We start from the raw sequence: 14,080 nt of genomic DNA, 5'->3' as shown, positions 1-14,080 counted from the left end.
TCTTTCTGAAGGGATCTCCCCTTTTAATCCCATTATTTCAACACCTGTTGGACAATGCATGAGTGATAATGAGCTCATTGATTAAATGCAATTAATGAATAGATTGCCACCTCTTGTTGTGTGTCGTCTGTGTTTCTGTGTTTCCGGCATTTCACATTGGAACACCTCATTCACCTTCCTTGTCTTCTCTCCGCCCTCCCTTTTAGGTAAGTTAAAGAGCTGCACCTGAGCCAGCCACTGATTGATTGATTGATTGATTGATTGATTGATTGATTGATTGATTGATTGATTGATTGATTGATTGATTGATTGATGCAGCACAACAGTCAAATAGTGGAGTGGAGTAGGGGAACAGCAAACAGCCAATAAAGCAGCCCGCCCGCTCGCCTGCCCGCCACAATGGACCTACCTGTGTACACTAGATGGATGTGATGGAATGTACTGTCGTCCCTACATTTCAAGAAGAAGTAAGAATTGCAGTTGCAACAAAGCCTTGCTTGCCTACAAAGAGAGCAGCAATTTGGATTTGTTACTATGTTACCTAGAAGAATAACAAACTGTGCAAGGATGGAGGTTGTAGGAGCAAGGAGAAGTTGTCTGTAAAGTTGGTGGATGCCTATTTTCCATTTTGCAGTCCCTTGTCTCCCTCTTGTGGCCTCCTGGAGGCAACTAGCTGTGCAAAAAAAAGACAGCCTGGCGGCCGGCTGTTGCAGTGTTGCCCTCTCAGGCAACACTGAGTGACTGACTGAGCCTCACCGTCTTATATAAAGTTCAGACGGAACTTTGCACGTGTCATAGTGGAGCCCTCAGGATTCCAGAGCCAGCTTTCTGACATCATAATGGGGCCTCAGAGATAAAAGCCTGGGCCCAGGCAGTGTTGGTCAGTGCTGCTCAGCAGGCAGCACTGGACTGGACTGGATTACAGCTGATACAAGGTGTGAAGGAACAAGGGGTGGCTGTGGGCATGCACTTGCTGCCGCTGCCAGTGTTTATCTGCATGGCAGCAGGGCATTTGGGCGTTGCCAGGAAGGCGTTTTTATGTAGATTCCTCCTCTTTCAGCACTGCATTGTGGTGCAAGCAAAAGAAGCAAATCCTGTCTGGCTTCCTCTCCGGCCTTTATTCACCTCCCGTGTAGCTGTGAGTGTGTGAGCCTGCAGGGCCCCATGGAATTGCCTAGAAGTAGGCTGAATCGCTGCAAGGGCTGAACAGCAGTATCGGGCAGGCTCGGGCAACGCGCGGCCCGTTCGGGTTATCGCTTCTCGGCCTTTTGGCTAAGATCAAGTGTAGTATCTGTTCTTATCAGTTTAATATCTGATACGTCCCCTATCTGGGGACCATATATTAAATGGATTTTTAGAACAGGGAGATGGAAATAGAGCTTGCTCTGTCCACTCCACGCATTGACCTGGTATTGCAGTATTTCCAGGACCGGTGCACCCTTTCCTTATGTGTTGACTAAAAGCAGATTCCAAAAGTGTTTTTTGTCTTTGCTATTGTTTCTGTCTTTCTGAAGGGATCTTCCCTTTTAATCCCATTATTTCAACACCTGTTGGACAATGCATGAGTGATAATGAGCTCATTGATTAAATGCAATTAATGAATAGATTGCCACCTCTTGTTGTGTGTCGTCTGTGTTTCTGTGTTTCCGGCATTTCACATTGGAACACCTCATTCACCTTCCTTGTCTTCTCTCCGCCCTCCCTTTTAGGTAAGTTAAAGAGCTGCACCTGAGCCAGCCACTGATTGATTGATTGATTGATTGATTGATTGATTGATTGATTGATTGATTGATGCAGCACAACAGTCAAATAGTGGAGTGGAGTAGGGGAACAGCAAACAGCCAATAAAGCAGCCCGCCCGCTCGCCTGCCCGCCACAATGGACCTACCTGTGTACACTAGATGGATGTGATGGAATGTACTGTCGTCCCTACATTTCAAGAAGAAGTAAGAATTGCAGTTGCAACAAAGCCTTGCTTGCCTACAAAGAGAGCAGCAATTTGGATTTGTTACTATGTTACCTAGAAGAATAACAAACTGTGCAAGGATGGAGGTTGTAGGAGCAAGGAGAAGTTGTCTGTAAAGTTGGTGGATGCCTATTTTCCATTTTGCAGTCCCTTGTCTCCCTCTTGTGGCCTCCTGGAGGCAACTAGCTGTGCAAAAAAAAGACAGCCTGGCGGCCGGCTGTTGCAGTGTTGCCCTCTCAGGCAACACTGAGTGACTGACTGAGCCTCACCGTCTTATATAAAGTTCAGACGGAACTTTGCACGTGTCATAGTGGAGCCCTCAGGAGTCCAGAGCCAGCTTTCTGACATCATAATGGGGCCTCAGAGATAAAAGCCTGGGCCCAGGCAGTGTTGGTCAGTGCTGCTCAGCAGGCAGCACTGGACTGGACTGGATTACAGCTGATACAAGGTGTGAAGGAACAAGGGGTGGCTGTGGGCATGCACTTGCTGCCGCTGCCAGTGTTTATCTGCATGGCAGCAGGGCATTTGGGCGTTGCCAGGAAGGCGTTTTTATGTAGATTCCTCCTCTTTCAGCACTGCATTGTGGTGCAAGCAAAAGAAGCAAATCCTGTCTGGCTTCCTCTCCGGCCTTTATTCACCTCCCGTGTAGCTGTGAGTGTGTGAGCCTGCAGGGCCCCATGGAATTGCCTAGAAGTAGGCTGAATCGCTGCAAGGGCTGAACAGCAGTATCGGGCAGGCTCGGGCAACGCGCGGCCCGTTCGGGTTATCGCTTCTCGGCCTTTTGGCTAAGATCAAGTGTAGTATCTGTTCTTATCAGTTTAATATCTGATACGTCCCCTATCTGGGGACCATATATTAAATGGATTTTTAGAACAGGGAGATGGAAATAGAGCTTGCTCTGTCCACTCCACGCATTGACCTGGTATTGCAGTATTTCCAGGACCGGTGCACCCTTTCCTTATGTGTTGACTAAAAGCAGATTCCAAAAGTGTTTTTTGTCTTTGCTATTGTTTCTGTCTTTCTGAAGGGATCTCCCCTTTTAATCCCATTATTTCAACACCTGTTGGACAATGCATGAGTGATAATGAGCTCATTGATTAAATGCAATTAATGAATAGATTGCCACCTCTTGTTGTGTGTCGTCTGTGTTTCTGTGTTTCCGGCATTTCACATTGGAACACCTCATTCACCTTCCTTGTCTTCTCTCCGCCCTCCCTTTTAGGTAAGTTAAAGAGCTGCACCTGAGCCAGCCATTGATTGATTGATTGATTGATTGATTGATTGATTGATTGATTGATTGATTGATTGATGCAGCACAACAGTCAAATAGTGGAGTGGAGTAGGGGAACAGCAAACAGCCAATAAAGCAGCCCGCCCGCTCGCCTGCCCGCCACAATGGACCTACCTGTGTACACTAGATGGATGTGATGGAATGTACTGTCGTCCCTACATTTCAAGAAGAAGTAAGAATTGCAGTTGCAACAAAGCCTTGCTTGCCTACAAAGAGAGCAGCAATTTGGATTTGTTACTATGTTACCTAGAAGAATAACAAACTGTGCAAGGATGGAGGTTGTAGGAGCAAGGAGAAGTTGTCTGTAAAGTTGGTGGATGCCTATTTTCCATTTTGCAGTCCCTTGTCTCCCTCTTGTGGCCTCCTGGAGGCAACTAGCTGTGCAAAAAAAAGACAGCCTGGCGGCCGGCTGTTGCAGTGTTGCCCTCTCAGGCAACACTGAGTGACTGACTGAGCCTCACCGTCTTATATAAAGTTCAGACGGAACTTTGCACGTGTCATAGTGGAGCCCTCAGGATTCCAGAGCCAGCTTTCTGACATCATAATGGGGCCTCAGAGATAAAAGCCTGGGCCCAGGCAGTGTTGGTCAGTGCTGCTCAGCAGGCAGCACTGGACTGGACTGGATTACAGCTGATACAAGGTGTGAAGGAACAAGGGGTGGCTGTGGGCATGCACTTGCTGCCGCTGCCAGTGTTTATCTGCATGGCAGCAGGGCATTTGGGCGTTGCCAGGAAGGCGTTTTTATGTAGATTCCTCCTCTTTCAGCACTGCATTGTGGTGCAAGCAAAAGAAGCAAATCCTGTCTGGCTTCCTCTCCGGCCTTTATTCACCTCCCGTGTAGCTGTGAGTGTGTGAGCCTGCAGGGCCCCATGGAATTGCCTAGAAGTAGGCTGAATCGCTGCAAGGGCTGAACAGCAGTATCGGGCAGGCTCGGGCAACGCGCGGCCCGTTCGGGTTATCGCTTCTCGGCCTTTTGGCTAAGATCAAGTGTAGTATCTGTTCTTATCAGTTTAATATCTGATACGTCCCCTATCTGGGGACCATATATTAAATGGATTTTTAGAACAGGGAGATGGAAATAGAGCTTGCTCTGTCCACTCCACGCATTGACCTGGTATTGCAGTATTTCCAGGACCGGTGCACCCTTTCCTTATGTGTTGACTAAAAGCAGATTCCAAAAGTGTTTTTTGTCTTTGCTATTGTTTCTGTCTTTCTGAAGGGATCTCCCCTTTTAATCCCATTATTTCAACACCTGTTGGACAATGCATGAGTGATAATGAGCTCATTGATTAAATGCAATTAATGAATAGATTGCCACCTCTTGTTGTGTGTCGTCTGTGTTTCTGTGTTTCCGGCATTTCACATTGGAACACCTCATTCACCTTCCTTGTCTTCTCTCCGCCCTCCCTTTTAGGTAAGTTAAAGAGCTGCACCTGAGCCAGCCACTGATTGATTGATTGATTGATTGATTGATTGATTGATTGATTGATTGATTGATTGATTGATTGATTGATGCAGCACAACAGTCAAATAGTGGAGTGGAGTAGGGGAACAGCAAACAGCCAATAAAGCAGCCCGCCCGCTCGCCTGCCCGCCACAATGGACCTACCTGTGTACACTAGATGGATGTGATGGAATGTACTGTCGTCCCTACATTTCAAGAAGAAGTAAGAATTGCAGTTGCAACAAAGCCTTGCTTGCCTACAAAGAGAGCAGCAATTTGGATTTGTTACTATGTTACCTAGAAGAATAACAAACTGTGCAAGGATGGAGGTTGTAGGAGCAAGGAGAAGTTGTCTGTAAAGTTGGTGGATGCCTATTTTCCATTTTGCAGTCCCTTGTCTCCCTCTTGTGGCCTCCTGGAGGCAACTAGCTGTGCAAAAAAAAGACAGCCTGGCGGCCGGCTGTTGCAGTGTTGCCCTCTCAGGCAACACTGAGTGACTGACTGAGCCTCACCGTCTTATATAAAGTTCAGACGGAACTTTGCACGTGTCATAGTGGAGCCCTCAGGATTCCAGAGCCAGCTTTCTGACATCATAATGGGGCCTCAGAGATAAAAGCCTGGGCCCAGGCAGTGTTGGTCAGTGCTGCTCAGCAGGCAGCACTGGACTGGACTGGATTACAGCTGATACAAGGTGTGAAGGAACAAGGGGTGGCTGTGGGCATGCACTTGCTGCCGCTGCCAGTGTTTATCTGCATGGCAGCAGGGCATTTGGGCGTTGCCAGGAAGGCGTTTTTATGTAGATTCCTCCTCTTTCAGCACTGCATTGTGGTGCAAGCAAAAGAAGCAAATCCTGTCTGGCTTCCTCTCCGGCCTTTATTCACCTCCCGTGTAGCTGTGAGTGTGTGAGCCTGCAGGGCCCCATGGAATTGCCTAGAAGTAGGCTGAATCGCTGCAAGGGCTGAACAGCAGTATCGGGCAGGCTCGGGCAACGCGCGGCCCGTTCGGGTTATCGCTTCTCGGCCTTTTGGCTAAGATCAAGTGTAGTATCTGTTCTTATCAGTTTAATATCTGATACGTCCCCTATCTGGGGACCATATATTAAATGGATTTTTAGAACAGGGAGATGGAAATAGAGCTTGCTCTGTCCACTCCACGCATTGACCTGGTATTGCAGTATTTCCAGGACCGGTGCACCCTTTCCTTATGTGTTGACTAAAAGCAGATTCCAAAAGTGTTTTTTGTCTTTGCTATTGTTTCTGTCTTTCTGAAGGGATCTCCCCTTTTAATCCCATTATTTCAACACCTGTTGGACAATGCATGAGTGATAATGAGCTCATTGATTAAATCCAATTAATGAATAGATTGCCACCTCTTGTTGTGTGTCGTCTGTGTTTCTGTGTTTCCGGCATTTCACATTGGAACACCTCATTCACCTTCCTTGTCTTCTCTCCGCCCTCCCTTTTAGGTAAGTTAAAGAGCTGCACCTGAGCCAGCCACTGATTGATTGATTGATTGATTGATTGATTGATTGATGCAGCACAACAGTCAAATAGTGGAGTGGAGTAGGGGAACAGCAAACAGCCAATAAAGCAGCCCGCCCGCTTGCCTGCCCGCCACAATGGACCTACCTGTGTACACTAGATGGATGTGATGGAATGTACTGTCGTCCCTACATTTCAAGAAGAAGTAAGAATTGCAGTTGCAACAAAGCCTTGCTTGCCTACAAAGAGAGCAGCAATTTGGATTTGTTACTATGTTACCTAGAAGAATAACAAACTGTGCAAGGATGGAGGTTGTAGGAGCAAGGAGAAGTTGTCTGTAAAGTTGGTGGATGCCTATTTTCCATTTTGCAGTCCCTTGTCTCCCTCTTGTGGCCTCCTGGAGGCAACTAGCTGTGCAAAAAAAAGACAGCCTGGCGGCCGGCTGTTGCAGTGTTGCCCTCTCAGGCAACACTGAGTGACTGACTGAGCCTCACCGTCTTATATAAAGTTCAGACGGAACTTTGCACGTGTCATAGTGGAGCCCTCAGGATTCCAGAGCCAGCTTTCTGACATCATAATGGGGCCTCAGAGATAAAAGCCTGGGCCCAGGCAGTGTTGGTCAGTGCTGCTCAGCAGGCAGCACTGGACTGGACTGGATTACAGCTGATACAAGGTGTGAAGGAACAAGGGGTGGCTGTGGGCATGCACTTGCTGCCGCTGCCAGTGTTTATCTGCATGGCAGCAGGGCATTTGGGCGTTGCCAGGAAGGCGTTTTTATGTAGATTCCTCCTCTTTCAGCACTGCATTGTGGTGCAAGCAAAAGAAGCAAATCCTGTCTGGCTTCCTCTCCGGCCTTTATTCACCTCCCGTGTAGCTGTGAGTGTGTGAGCCTGCAGGGCCCCATGGAATTGCCTAGAAGTAGGCTGAATCGCTGCAAGGGCTGAACAGCAGTATCGGGCAGGCTCGGGCAACGCGCGGCCCGTTCGGGTTATCGCTTCTCGGCCTTTTGGCTAAGATCAAGTGTAGTATCTGTTCTTATCAGTTTAATATCTGATACGTCCCCTATCTGGGGACCATATATTAAATGGATTTTTAGAACAGGGAGATGGAAATAGAGCTTGCTCTGTCCACTCCACGCATTGACCTGGTATTGCAGTATTTCCAGGACCGGTGCACCCTTTCCTTATGTGTTGACTAAAAGCAGATTCCAAAAGTGTTTTTTGTCTTTGCTATTGTTTCTGTCTTTCTGAAGGGATCTCCCCTTTTAATCCCATTATTTCAACACCTGTTGGACAATGCATGAGTGATAATGAGCTCATTGATTAAATCCAATTAATGAATAGATTGCCACCTCTTGTTGTGTGTCGTCTGTGTTTCTGTGTTTCCGGCATTTCACATTGGAACACCTCATTCACCTTCCTTGTCTTCTCTCCGCCCTCCCTTTTAGGTAAGTTAAAGAGCTGCACCTGAGCCAGCCACTGATTGATTGATTGATTGATTGATTGATTGATTGATGCAGCACAACAGTCAAATAGTGGAGTGGAGTAGGGGAACAGCAAACAGCCAATAAAGCAGCCCGCCCGCTTGCCTGCCCGCCACAATGGACCTACCTGTGTACACTAGATGGATGTGATGGAATGTACTGTCGTCCCTACATTTCAAGAAGAAGTAAGAATTGCAGTTGCAACAAAGCCTTGCTTGCCTACAAAGAGAGCAGCAATTTGGATTTGTTACTATGTTACCTAGAAGAATAACAAACTGTGCAAGGATGGAGGTTGTAGGAGCAAGGAGAAGTTGTCTGTAAAGTTGGTGGATGCCTATTTTCCATTTTGCAGTCCCTTGTCTCCCTCTTGTGGCCTCCTGGAGGCAACTAGCTGTGCAAAAAAAAGACAGCCTGGCGGCCGGCTGTTGCAGTGTTGCCCTCTCAGGCAACACTGAGTGACTGACTGAGCCTCACCGTCTTATATAAAGTTCAGACGGAACTTTGCACGTGTCATAGTGGAGCCCTCAGGATTCCAGAGCCAGCTTTCTGACATCATAATGGGGCCTCAGAGATAAAAGCCTGGGCCCAGGCAGTGTTGGTCAGTGCTGCTCAGCAGGCAGCACTGGACTGGACTGGATTACAGCTGATACAAGGTGTGAAGGAACAAGGGGTGGCTGTGGGCATGCACTTGCTGCCGCTGCCAGTGTTTATCTGCATGGCAGCAGGGCATTTGGGCGTTGCCAGGAAGGCGTTTTTATGTAGATTCCTCCTCTTTCAGCACTGCATTGTGGTGCAAGCAAAAGAAGCAAATCCTGTCTGGCTTCCTCTCCGGCCTTTATTCACCTCCCGTGTAGCTGTGAGTGTGTGAGCCTGCAGGGCCCCATGGAATTGCCTAGAAGTAGGCTGAATCGCTGCAAGGGCTGAACAGCAGTATCGGGCAGGCTCGGGCAACGCGCGGCCCGTTCGGGTTATCGCTTCTCGGCCTTTTGGCTAAGATCAAGTGTAGTATCTGTTCTTATCAGTTTAATATCTGATACGTCCCCTATCTGGGGACCATATATTAAATGGATTTTTAGAACAGGGAGATGGAAATAGAGCTTGCTCTGTCCACTCCACGCATTGACCTGGTATTGCAGTATTTCCAGGACCGGTGCACCCTTTCCTTATGTGTTGACTAAAAGCAGATTCCAAAAGTGTTTTTTGTCTTTGCTATTGTTTCTGTCTTTCTGAAGGGATCTCCCCTTTTAATCCCATTATTTCAACACCTGTTGGACAATGCATGAGTGATAATGAGCTCATTGATTAAATGCAATTAATGAATAGATTGCCACCTCTTGTTGTGTGTCGTCTGTGTTTCTGTGTTTCCGGCATTTCACATTGGAACACCTCATTCACCTTCCTTGTCTTCTCTCCGCCCTCCCTTTTAGGTAAGTTAAAGAGCTGCACCTGAGCCAGCCACTGATTGATTGATTGATTGATTGATTGATTGATGCAGCACAACAGTCAAATAGTGGAGTGGAGTAGGGGAACAGCAAACAGCCAATAAAGCAGCCCGCCCGCTTGCCTGCCCGCCACAATGGACCTACCTGTGTACACTAGATGGATGTGATGGAATGTACTGTCGTCCCTACATTTCAAGAAGAAGTAAGAATTGCAGTTGCAACAAAGCCTTGCTTGCCTACAAAGAGAGCAGCAATTTGGATTTGTTACTATGTTACCTAGAAGAATAACAAACTGTGCAAGGATGGAGGTTGTAGGAGCAAGGAGAAGTTGTCTGTAAAGTTGGTGGATGCCTATTTTCCATTTTGCAGTCCCTTGTCTCCCTCTTGTGGCCTCCTGGAGGCAACTAGCTGTGCAAAAAAAAGACAGCCTGGCGGCCGGCTGTTGCAGTGTTGCCCTCTCAGGCAACACTGAGTGACTGACTGAGCCTCACCGTCTTATATAAAGTTCAGACGGAACTTTGCACGTGTCATAGTGGAGCCCTCAGGATTCCAGAGCCAGCTTTCTGACATCATAATGGGGCCTCAGAGATAAAAGCCTGGGCCCAGGCAGTGTTGGTCAGTGCTGCTCAGCAGGCAGCACTGGACTGGACTGGATTACAGCTGATACAAGGTGTGAAGGAACAAGGGGTGGCTGTGGGCATGCACTTGCTGCCGCTGCCAGTGTTTATCTGCATGGCAGCAGGGCATTTGGGCGTTGCCAGGAAGGCGTTTTTATGTAGATTCCTCCTCTTTCAGCACTGCATTGTGGTGCAAGCAAAAGAAGCAAATCCTGTCTGGCTTCCTCTCCGGCCTTTATTCACCTCCCGTGTAGCTGTGAGTGTGTGAGCCTGCAGGGCCCCATGGAATTGCCTAGAAGTAGGCTGAATCGCTGCAAGGGCTGAACAGCAGTATCGGGCAGGCTCGGGCAACGCGCGGCCCGTTCGGGTTATCGCTTCTCGGCCTTTTGGCTAAGATCAAGTGTAGTATCTGTTCTTATCAGTTTAATATCTGATACGTCCCCTATCTGGGGACCATATATTAAATGGATTTTTAGAACAGGGAGATGGAAATAGAGCTTGCTCTGTCCACTCCACGCATTGACCTGGTATTGCAGTATTTCCAGGACCGGTGCACCCTTTCCTTATGTGTTGACTAAAAGCAGATTCCAAAAGTGTTTTTTGTCTTTGCTATTGTTTCTGTCTTTCTGAAGGGATCTCCCCTTTTAATCCCATTATTTCAACACCTGTTGGACAATGCATGAGTGATAATGAGCTCATTGATTAAATGCAATTAATGAATAGATTGCCACCTCTTGTTGTGTGTCGTCTGTGTTTCTGTGTTTCCGGCATTTCACATTGGAACACCTCATTCACCTTCCTTGTCTTCTCTCCGCCCTCCCTTTTAGGTAAGTTAAAGAGCTGCACCTGAGCCAGCCACTGATTGATTGATTGATTGATTGATTGATTGATGCAGCACAACAGTCAAATAGTGGAGTGGAGTAGGGGAACAGCAAACAGCCAATAAAGCAGCCCGCCCGCTTGCCTGCCCGCCACAATGGACCTACCTGTGTACACTAGATGGATGTGATGGAATGTACTGTCGTCCCTACATTTCAAGAAGAAGTAAGAATTGCAGTTGCAACAAAGCCTTGCTTGCCTACAAAGAGAGCAGCAATTTGGATTTGTTACTATGTTACCTAGAAGAATAACAAACTGTGCAAGGATGGAGGTTGTAGGAGCAAGGAGAAGTTGTCTGTAAAGTTGGTGGATGCCTATTTTCCATTTTGCAGTCCCTGGCCTCCTGGAGGCAACTAGCTGTGCAAAAAAAAGACAGCCTGGCGGCCGGCTGTTGCAGTGTTGCCCTCTCAGGCAACACTGAGTGACTGACTGAGCCTCACCGTCTTATATAAAGTTCAGACGGAACTTTGCACGTGTCATAGTGGAGCCCTCAGGATTCCAGAGCCAGCTTTCTGACATCATAATGGGGCCTCAGAGATAAAAGCCTGGGCCCAGGCAGTGTTGGTCAGTGCTGCTCAGCAGGCAGCACTGGACTGGACTGGATTACAGCTGATACAAGGTGTGAAGGAACAAGGGGTGGCTGTGGGCATGCACTTGCTGCCGCTGCCAGTGTTTATCTGCATGGCAGCAGGGCATTTGGGCGTTGCCAGGAAGGCGTTTTTATGTAGATTCCTCCTCTTTCAGCACTGCATTGTGGTGCAAGCAAAAGAAGCAAATCCTGTCTGGCTTCCTCTCCGGCCTTTATTCACCTCCCGTGTAGCTGTGAGTGTGTGAGCCTGCAGGGCCCCATGGAATTGCCTAGAAGTAGGCTGAATCGCTGCAAGGGCTGAACAGCAGTATCGGGCAGGCTCGGGCAACGCGCGGCCCGTTCGGGTTATCGCTTCTCGGCCTTTTGGCTAAGATCAAGTGTAGTATCTGTTCTTATCAGTTTAATATCTGATACGTCCCCTATCTGGGGACCATATATTAAATGGATTTTTAGAACAGGGAGATGGAAATAGAGCTTGCTCTGTCCACTCCACGCATTGACCTGGTATTGCAGTATTTCCAGGACCGGTGCACCCTTTCCTTATGTGTTGACTAAAAGCAGATTCCAAAAGTGTTTTTTGTCTTTGCTATTGTTTCTGTCTTTCTGAAGGGATCTCCCCTTTTAATCCCATTATTTCAACACCTGTTGGACAATGCATGAGTGATAATGAGCTCATTGATTAAATGCAATTAATGAATAGATTGCCACCTCTTGTTGTGTGTCGTCTGTGTTTCTGTGTTTCCGGCATTTCACATTGGAACACCTCATTCACCTTCCTTGTCTTCTCTCCGCCCTCCCTTTTAGGTAAGTTAAAGAGCTGCACCTGAGCCAGCCACTGATTGATTGATTGATTGATTGATTGATTGATTGATTGATTGATGCAGCACAACAGTCAAATAGTGGAGTGGAGTAGGGGAACAGCAAACAGCCAATAAAGCAGCCCGCCCGCTCGCCTGCCCGCCACAATGGACCTACCTGTGTACACTAGATGGATGTGATGGAATGTACTGTCGTCCCTACATTTCAAGAAGAAGTAAGAATTGCAGTTGAAACAAAGCCTTGCTTGCCTACAAAGAGAGCAGCAATTTGGATTTGTTACTATGTTACCTAGAAGAATAACAAACTGTGCAAGGATGGAGGTTGTAGGAGCAAGGAGAAGTTGTCTGTAAAGTTGGTGGATGCCTATTTTCCATTTTGCAGTCCCTTGTCTCCCTCTTGTGGCCTCCTGGAGGCAACTAGCTGTGCAAAAAAAAGACAGCCTGGCGGCCGGCTGTTGCAGTGTTGCCCTCTCAGGCAACACTGAGTGACTGACTGAGCCTCACCGTCTTATATAAAGTTCAGACGGAACTTTGCACGTGTCATAGTGGAGCCCTCAGGATTCCAGAGCCAGCTTTCTGACATCATAATGGGGCCTCAGAGATAAAAGCCTGGGCCCAGGCAGTGTTGGTCAGTGCTGCTCAGCAGGCAGCACTGGACTGGACTGGATTACAGCTGATACAAGGTGTGAAGGAACAAGGGGTGGCTGTGGGCATGCACTTGCTGCCGCTGCCAGTGTTTATCTGCATGGCAGCAGGGCATTTGGGCGTTGCCAGGAAGGCGTTTTTATGTAGATTCCTCCTCTTTCAGCACTGCATTGTGGTGCAAGCAAAAGAAGCAAATCCTGTCTGGCTTCCTCTCCGGCCTTTATTCACCTCCCGTGTAGCTGTGAGTGTGTGAGCCTGCAGGGCCCCATGGAATTGCCTAGAAGTAGGCTGAATCGCTGCAAGGGCTGAACAGCAGTATCGGGCAGGCTCGGGCAACGCGCGGCCCGTTCGGGTTATCGCTTCTCGGCCTTTTGGCTAAGATCAAGTGTAGTATCTGTTCTTATCAGTTTAATATCTGATACGTCCCCTATCTGGGGACCATATATTAAATGGATTTTTAGAACAGGGAGATGGAAATAGAGCTTGCTCTGTCCACTCCACGCATTGACCTGGTATTGCAGTATTTCCAGGACCGGTGCACCCTTTCCTTATGTGTTGACTAAAAGCAGATTCCAAAAGTGTTTTTTGTCTTTGCTATTGTTTCTGTCTTTCTGAAGGGATCTCCCCTTTTAATCCCATTATTTCAACACCTGTTGGACAATGCATGAGTGATAATGAGCTCATTGATTAAATGCAATTAATGAATAGATTGCCACCTCTTGTTGTGTGTCGTCTGTGTTTCTGTGTTTCCGGCATTTCACATTGGAACACCTCATTCACCTTCCTTGTCTTCTCTCCGCCCTCCCTTTTAGGTAAGTTAAAGAGCTGCACCTGAGCCAGCCACTGATTGATTGATTGATTGATTGATTGATTGATTGATTGATTGATTGATTGATTGATGCAGCACAACAGTCAAATAGTGGAGTGGAGTAGGGGAACAGCAAACAGCCAATAAAGCAGCCCGCCCGCTCGCCTGCCCGCCACAATGGACCTACCTGTGTACACTAGATGGATGTGATGGAATGTACTGTCGTCCCTACATTTCAAGAAGAAGTAAGAATTGCAGTTGCAACAAAGCCTTGCTTGCCTACAAAGAGAGCAGCAATTTGGATTTGTTACTATGTTACCTAGAAGAATAACAAACTGTGCAAGGATGGAGGTTGTAGGAGCAAGGAGAAGTTGTCTGTAAAGTTGGTGGATGCCTATTTTCCATTTTGCAGTCCCTTGTCTCCCTCTTGTGGCCTCCTGGAGGCAACTAGCTGTGCAAAAAAAAGACAGCCTGGCGGCCGGCTGTTGCAGTGTTGCCCTCTCAGGCAACACTGAGTGACTGACTGAGCCTCACCGTCTTATATAAAGTTCAGACGGAACTTTGCACGTGTCATAGTGGAGCCCTCAGGATTCCAGAGCCAGCTTTCTGACATCATA

At 47.7% G+C, this 14,080-nt stretch overlaps 9 non-coding genes across 9 annotated transcripts; all 9 read left to right on the top strand.

Moving 5' to 3' along the window:
• The first annotated feature begins 1,252 nt into the window (after positions 1 to 1,252).
• Positions 1,253 to 1,443, top strand: LOC142690017 (U2 spliceosomal RNA). Its single transcript, XR_012858834.1, has one exon. It is a non-coding gene; the product is annotated as a U2 spliceosomal RNA (small nuclear RNA).
• A 1,288-nt stretch (positions 1,444 to 2,731) lies between these two features.
• On the top strand, positions 2,732 to 2,922 carry LOC142690016 (U2 spliceosomal RNA). The gene has a single exon (XR_012858833.1). It is a non-coding gene; the product is annotated as a U2 spliceosomal RNA (small nuclear RNA).
• Positions 2,923 to 4,214: 1,292 nt separating this feature from the next.
• Positions 4,215 to 4,405, top strand: LOC142690015 (U2 spliceosomal RNA). Its single transcript, XR_012858832.1, has one exon. It is a non-coding gene; the product is annotated as a U2 spliceosomal RNA (small nuclear RNA).
• Positions 4,406 to 5,709: 1,304 nt separating this feature from the next.
• LOC142690014 (U2 spliceosomal RNA) lies at positions 5,710 to 5,900 on the top strand. The gene has a single exon (XR_012858831.1). It is a non-coding gene; the product is annotated as a U2 spliceosomal RNA (small nuclear RNA).
• Positions 5,901 to 7,172: 1,272 nt separating this feature from the next.
• Positions 7,173 to 7,363, top strand: LOC142690013 (U2 spliceosomal RNA). Its single transcript, XR_012858830.1, has one exon. It is a non-coding gene; the product is annotated as a U2 spliceosomal RNA (small nuclear RNA).
• A 1,272-nt stretch (positions 7,364 to 8,635) lies between these two features.
• On the top strand, positions 8,636 to 8,826 carry LOC142690012 (U2 spliceosomal RNA). Its single transcript, XR_012858829.1, has one exon. It is a non-coding gene; the product is annotated as a U2 spliceosomal RNA (small nuclear RNA).
• Positions 8,827 to 10,094: 1,268 nt separating this feature from the next.
• On the top strand, positions 10,095 to 10,285 carry LOC142690005 (U2 spliceosomal RNA). Its single transcript, XR_012858824.1, has one exon. It is a non-coding gene; the product is annotated as a U2 spliceosomal RNA (small nuclear RNA).
• Positions 10,286 to 11,539: 1,254 nt separating this feature from the next.
• Positions 11,540 to 11,730, top strand: LOC142689992 (U2 spliceosomal RNA). Its single transcript, XR_012858812.1, has one exon. It is a non-coding gene; the product is annotated as a U2 spliceosomal RNA (small nuclear RNA).
• A 1,280-nt stretch (positions 11,731 to 13,010) lies between these two features.
• On the top strand, positions 13,011 to 13,201 carry LOC142689980 (U2 spliceosomal RNA). Its single transcript, XR_012858801.1, has one exon. It is a non-coding gene; the product is annotated as a U2 spliceosomal RNA (small nuclear RNA).
• The last annotated feature ends 879 nt before the right edge of the window (positions 13,202 to 14,080 follow it).

The sequence above is a fragment of the Rhinoderma darwinii genome (genome assembly GCF_050947455.1).
Source record: "Rhinoderma darwinii isolate aRhiDar2 chromosome 5 unlocalized genomic scaffold, aRhiDar2.hap1 SUPER_5_unloc_32, whole genome shotgun sequence".
NCBI lineage: Eukaryota > Metazoa > Chordata > Amphibia > Anura > Rhinodermatidae > Rhinoderma > Rhinoderma darwinii.
Note: the sequence above shows the minus strand (reverse complement) of the source record. Positions and strands in the feature narration are given on the sequence as shown.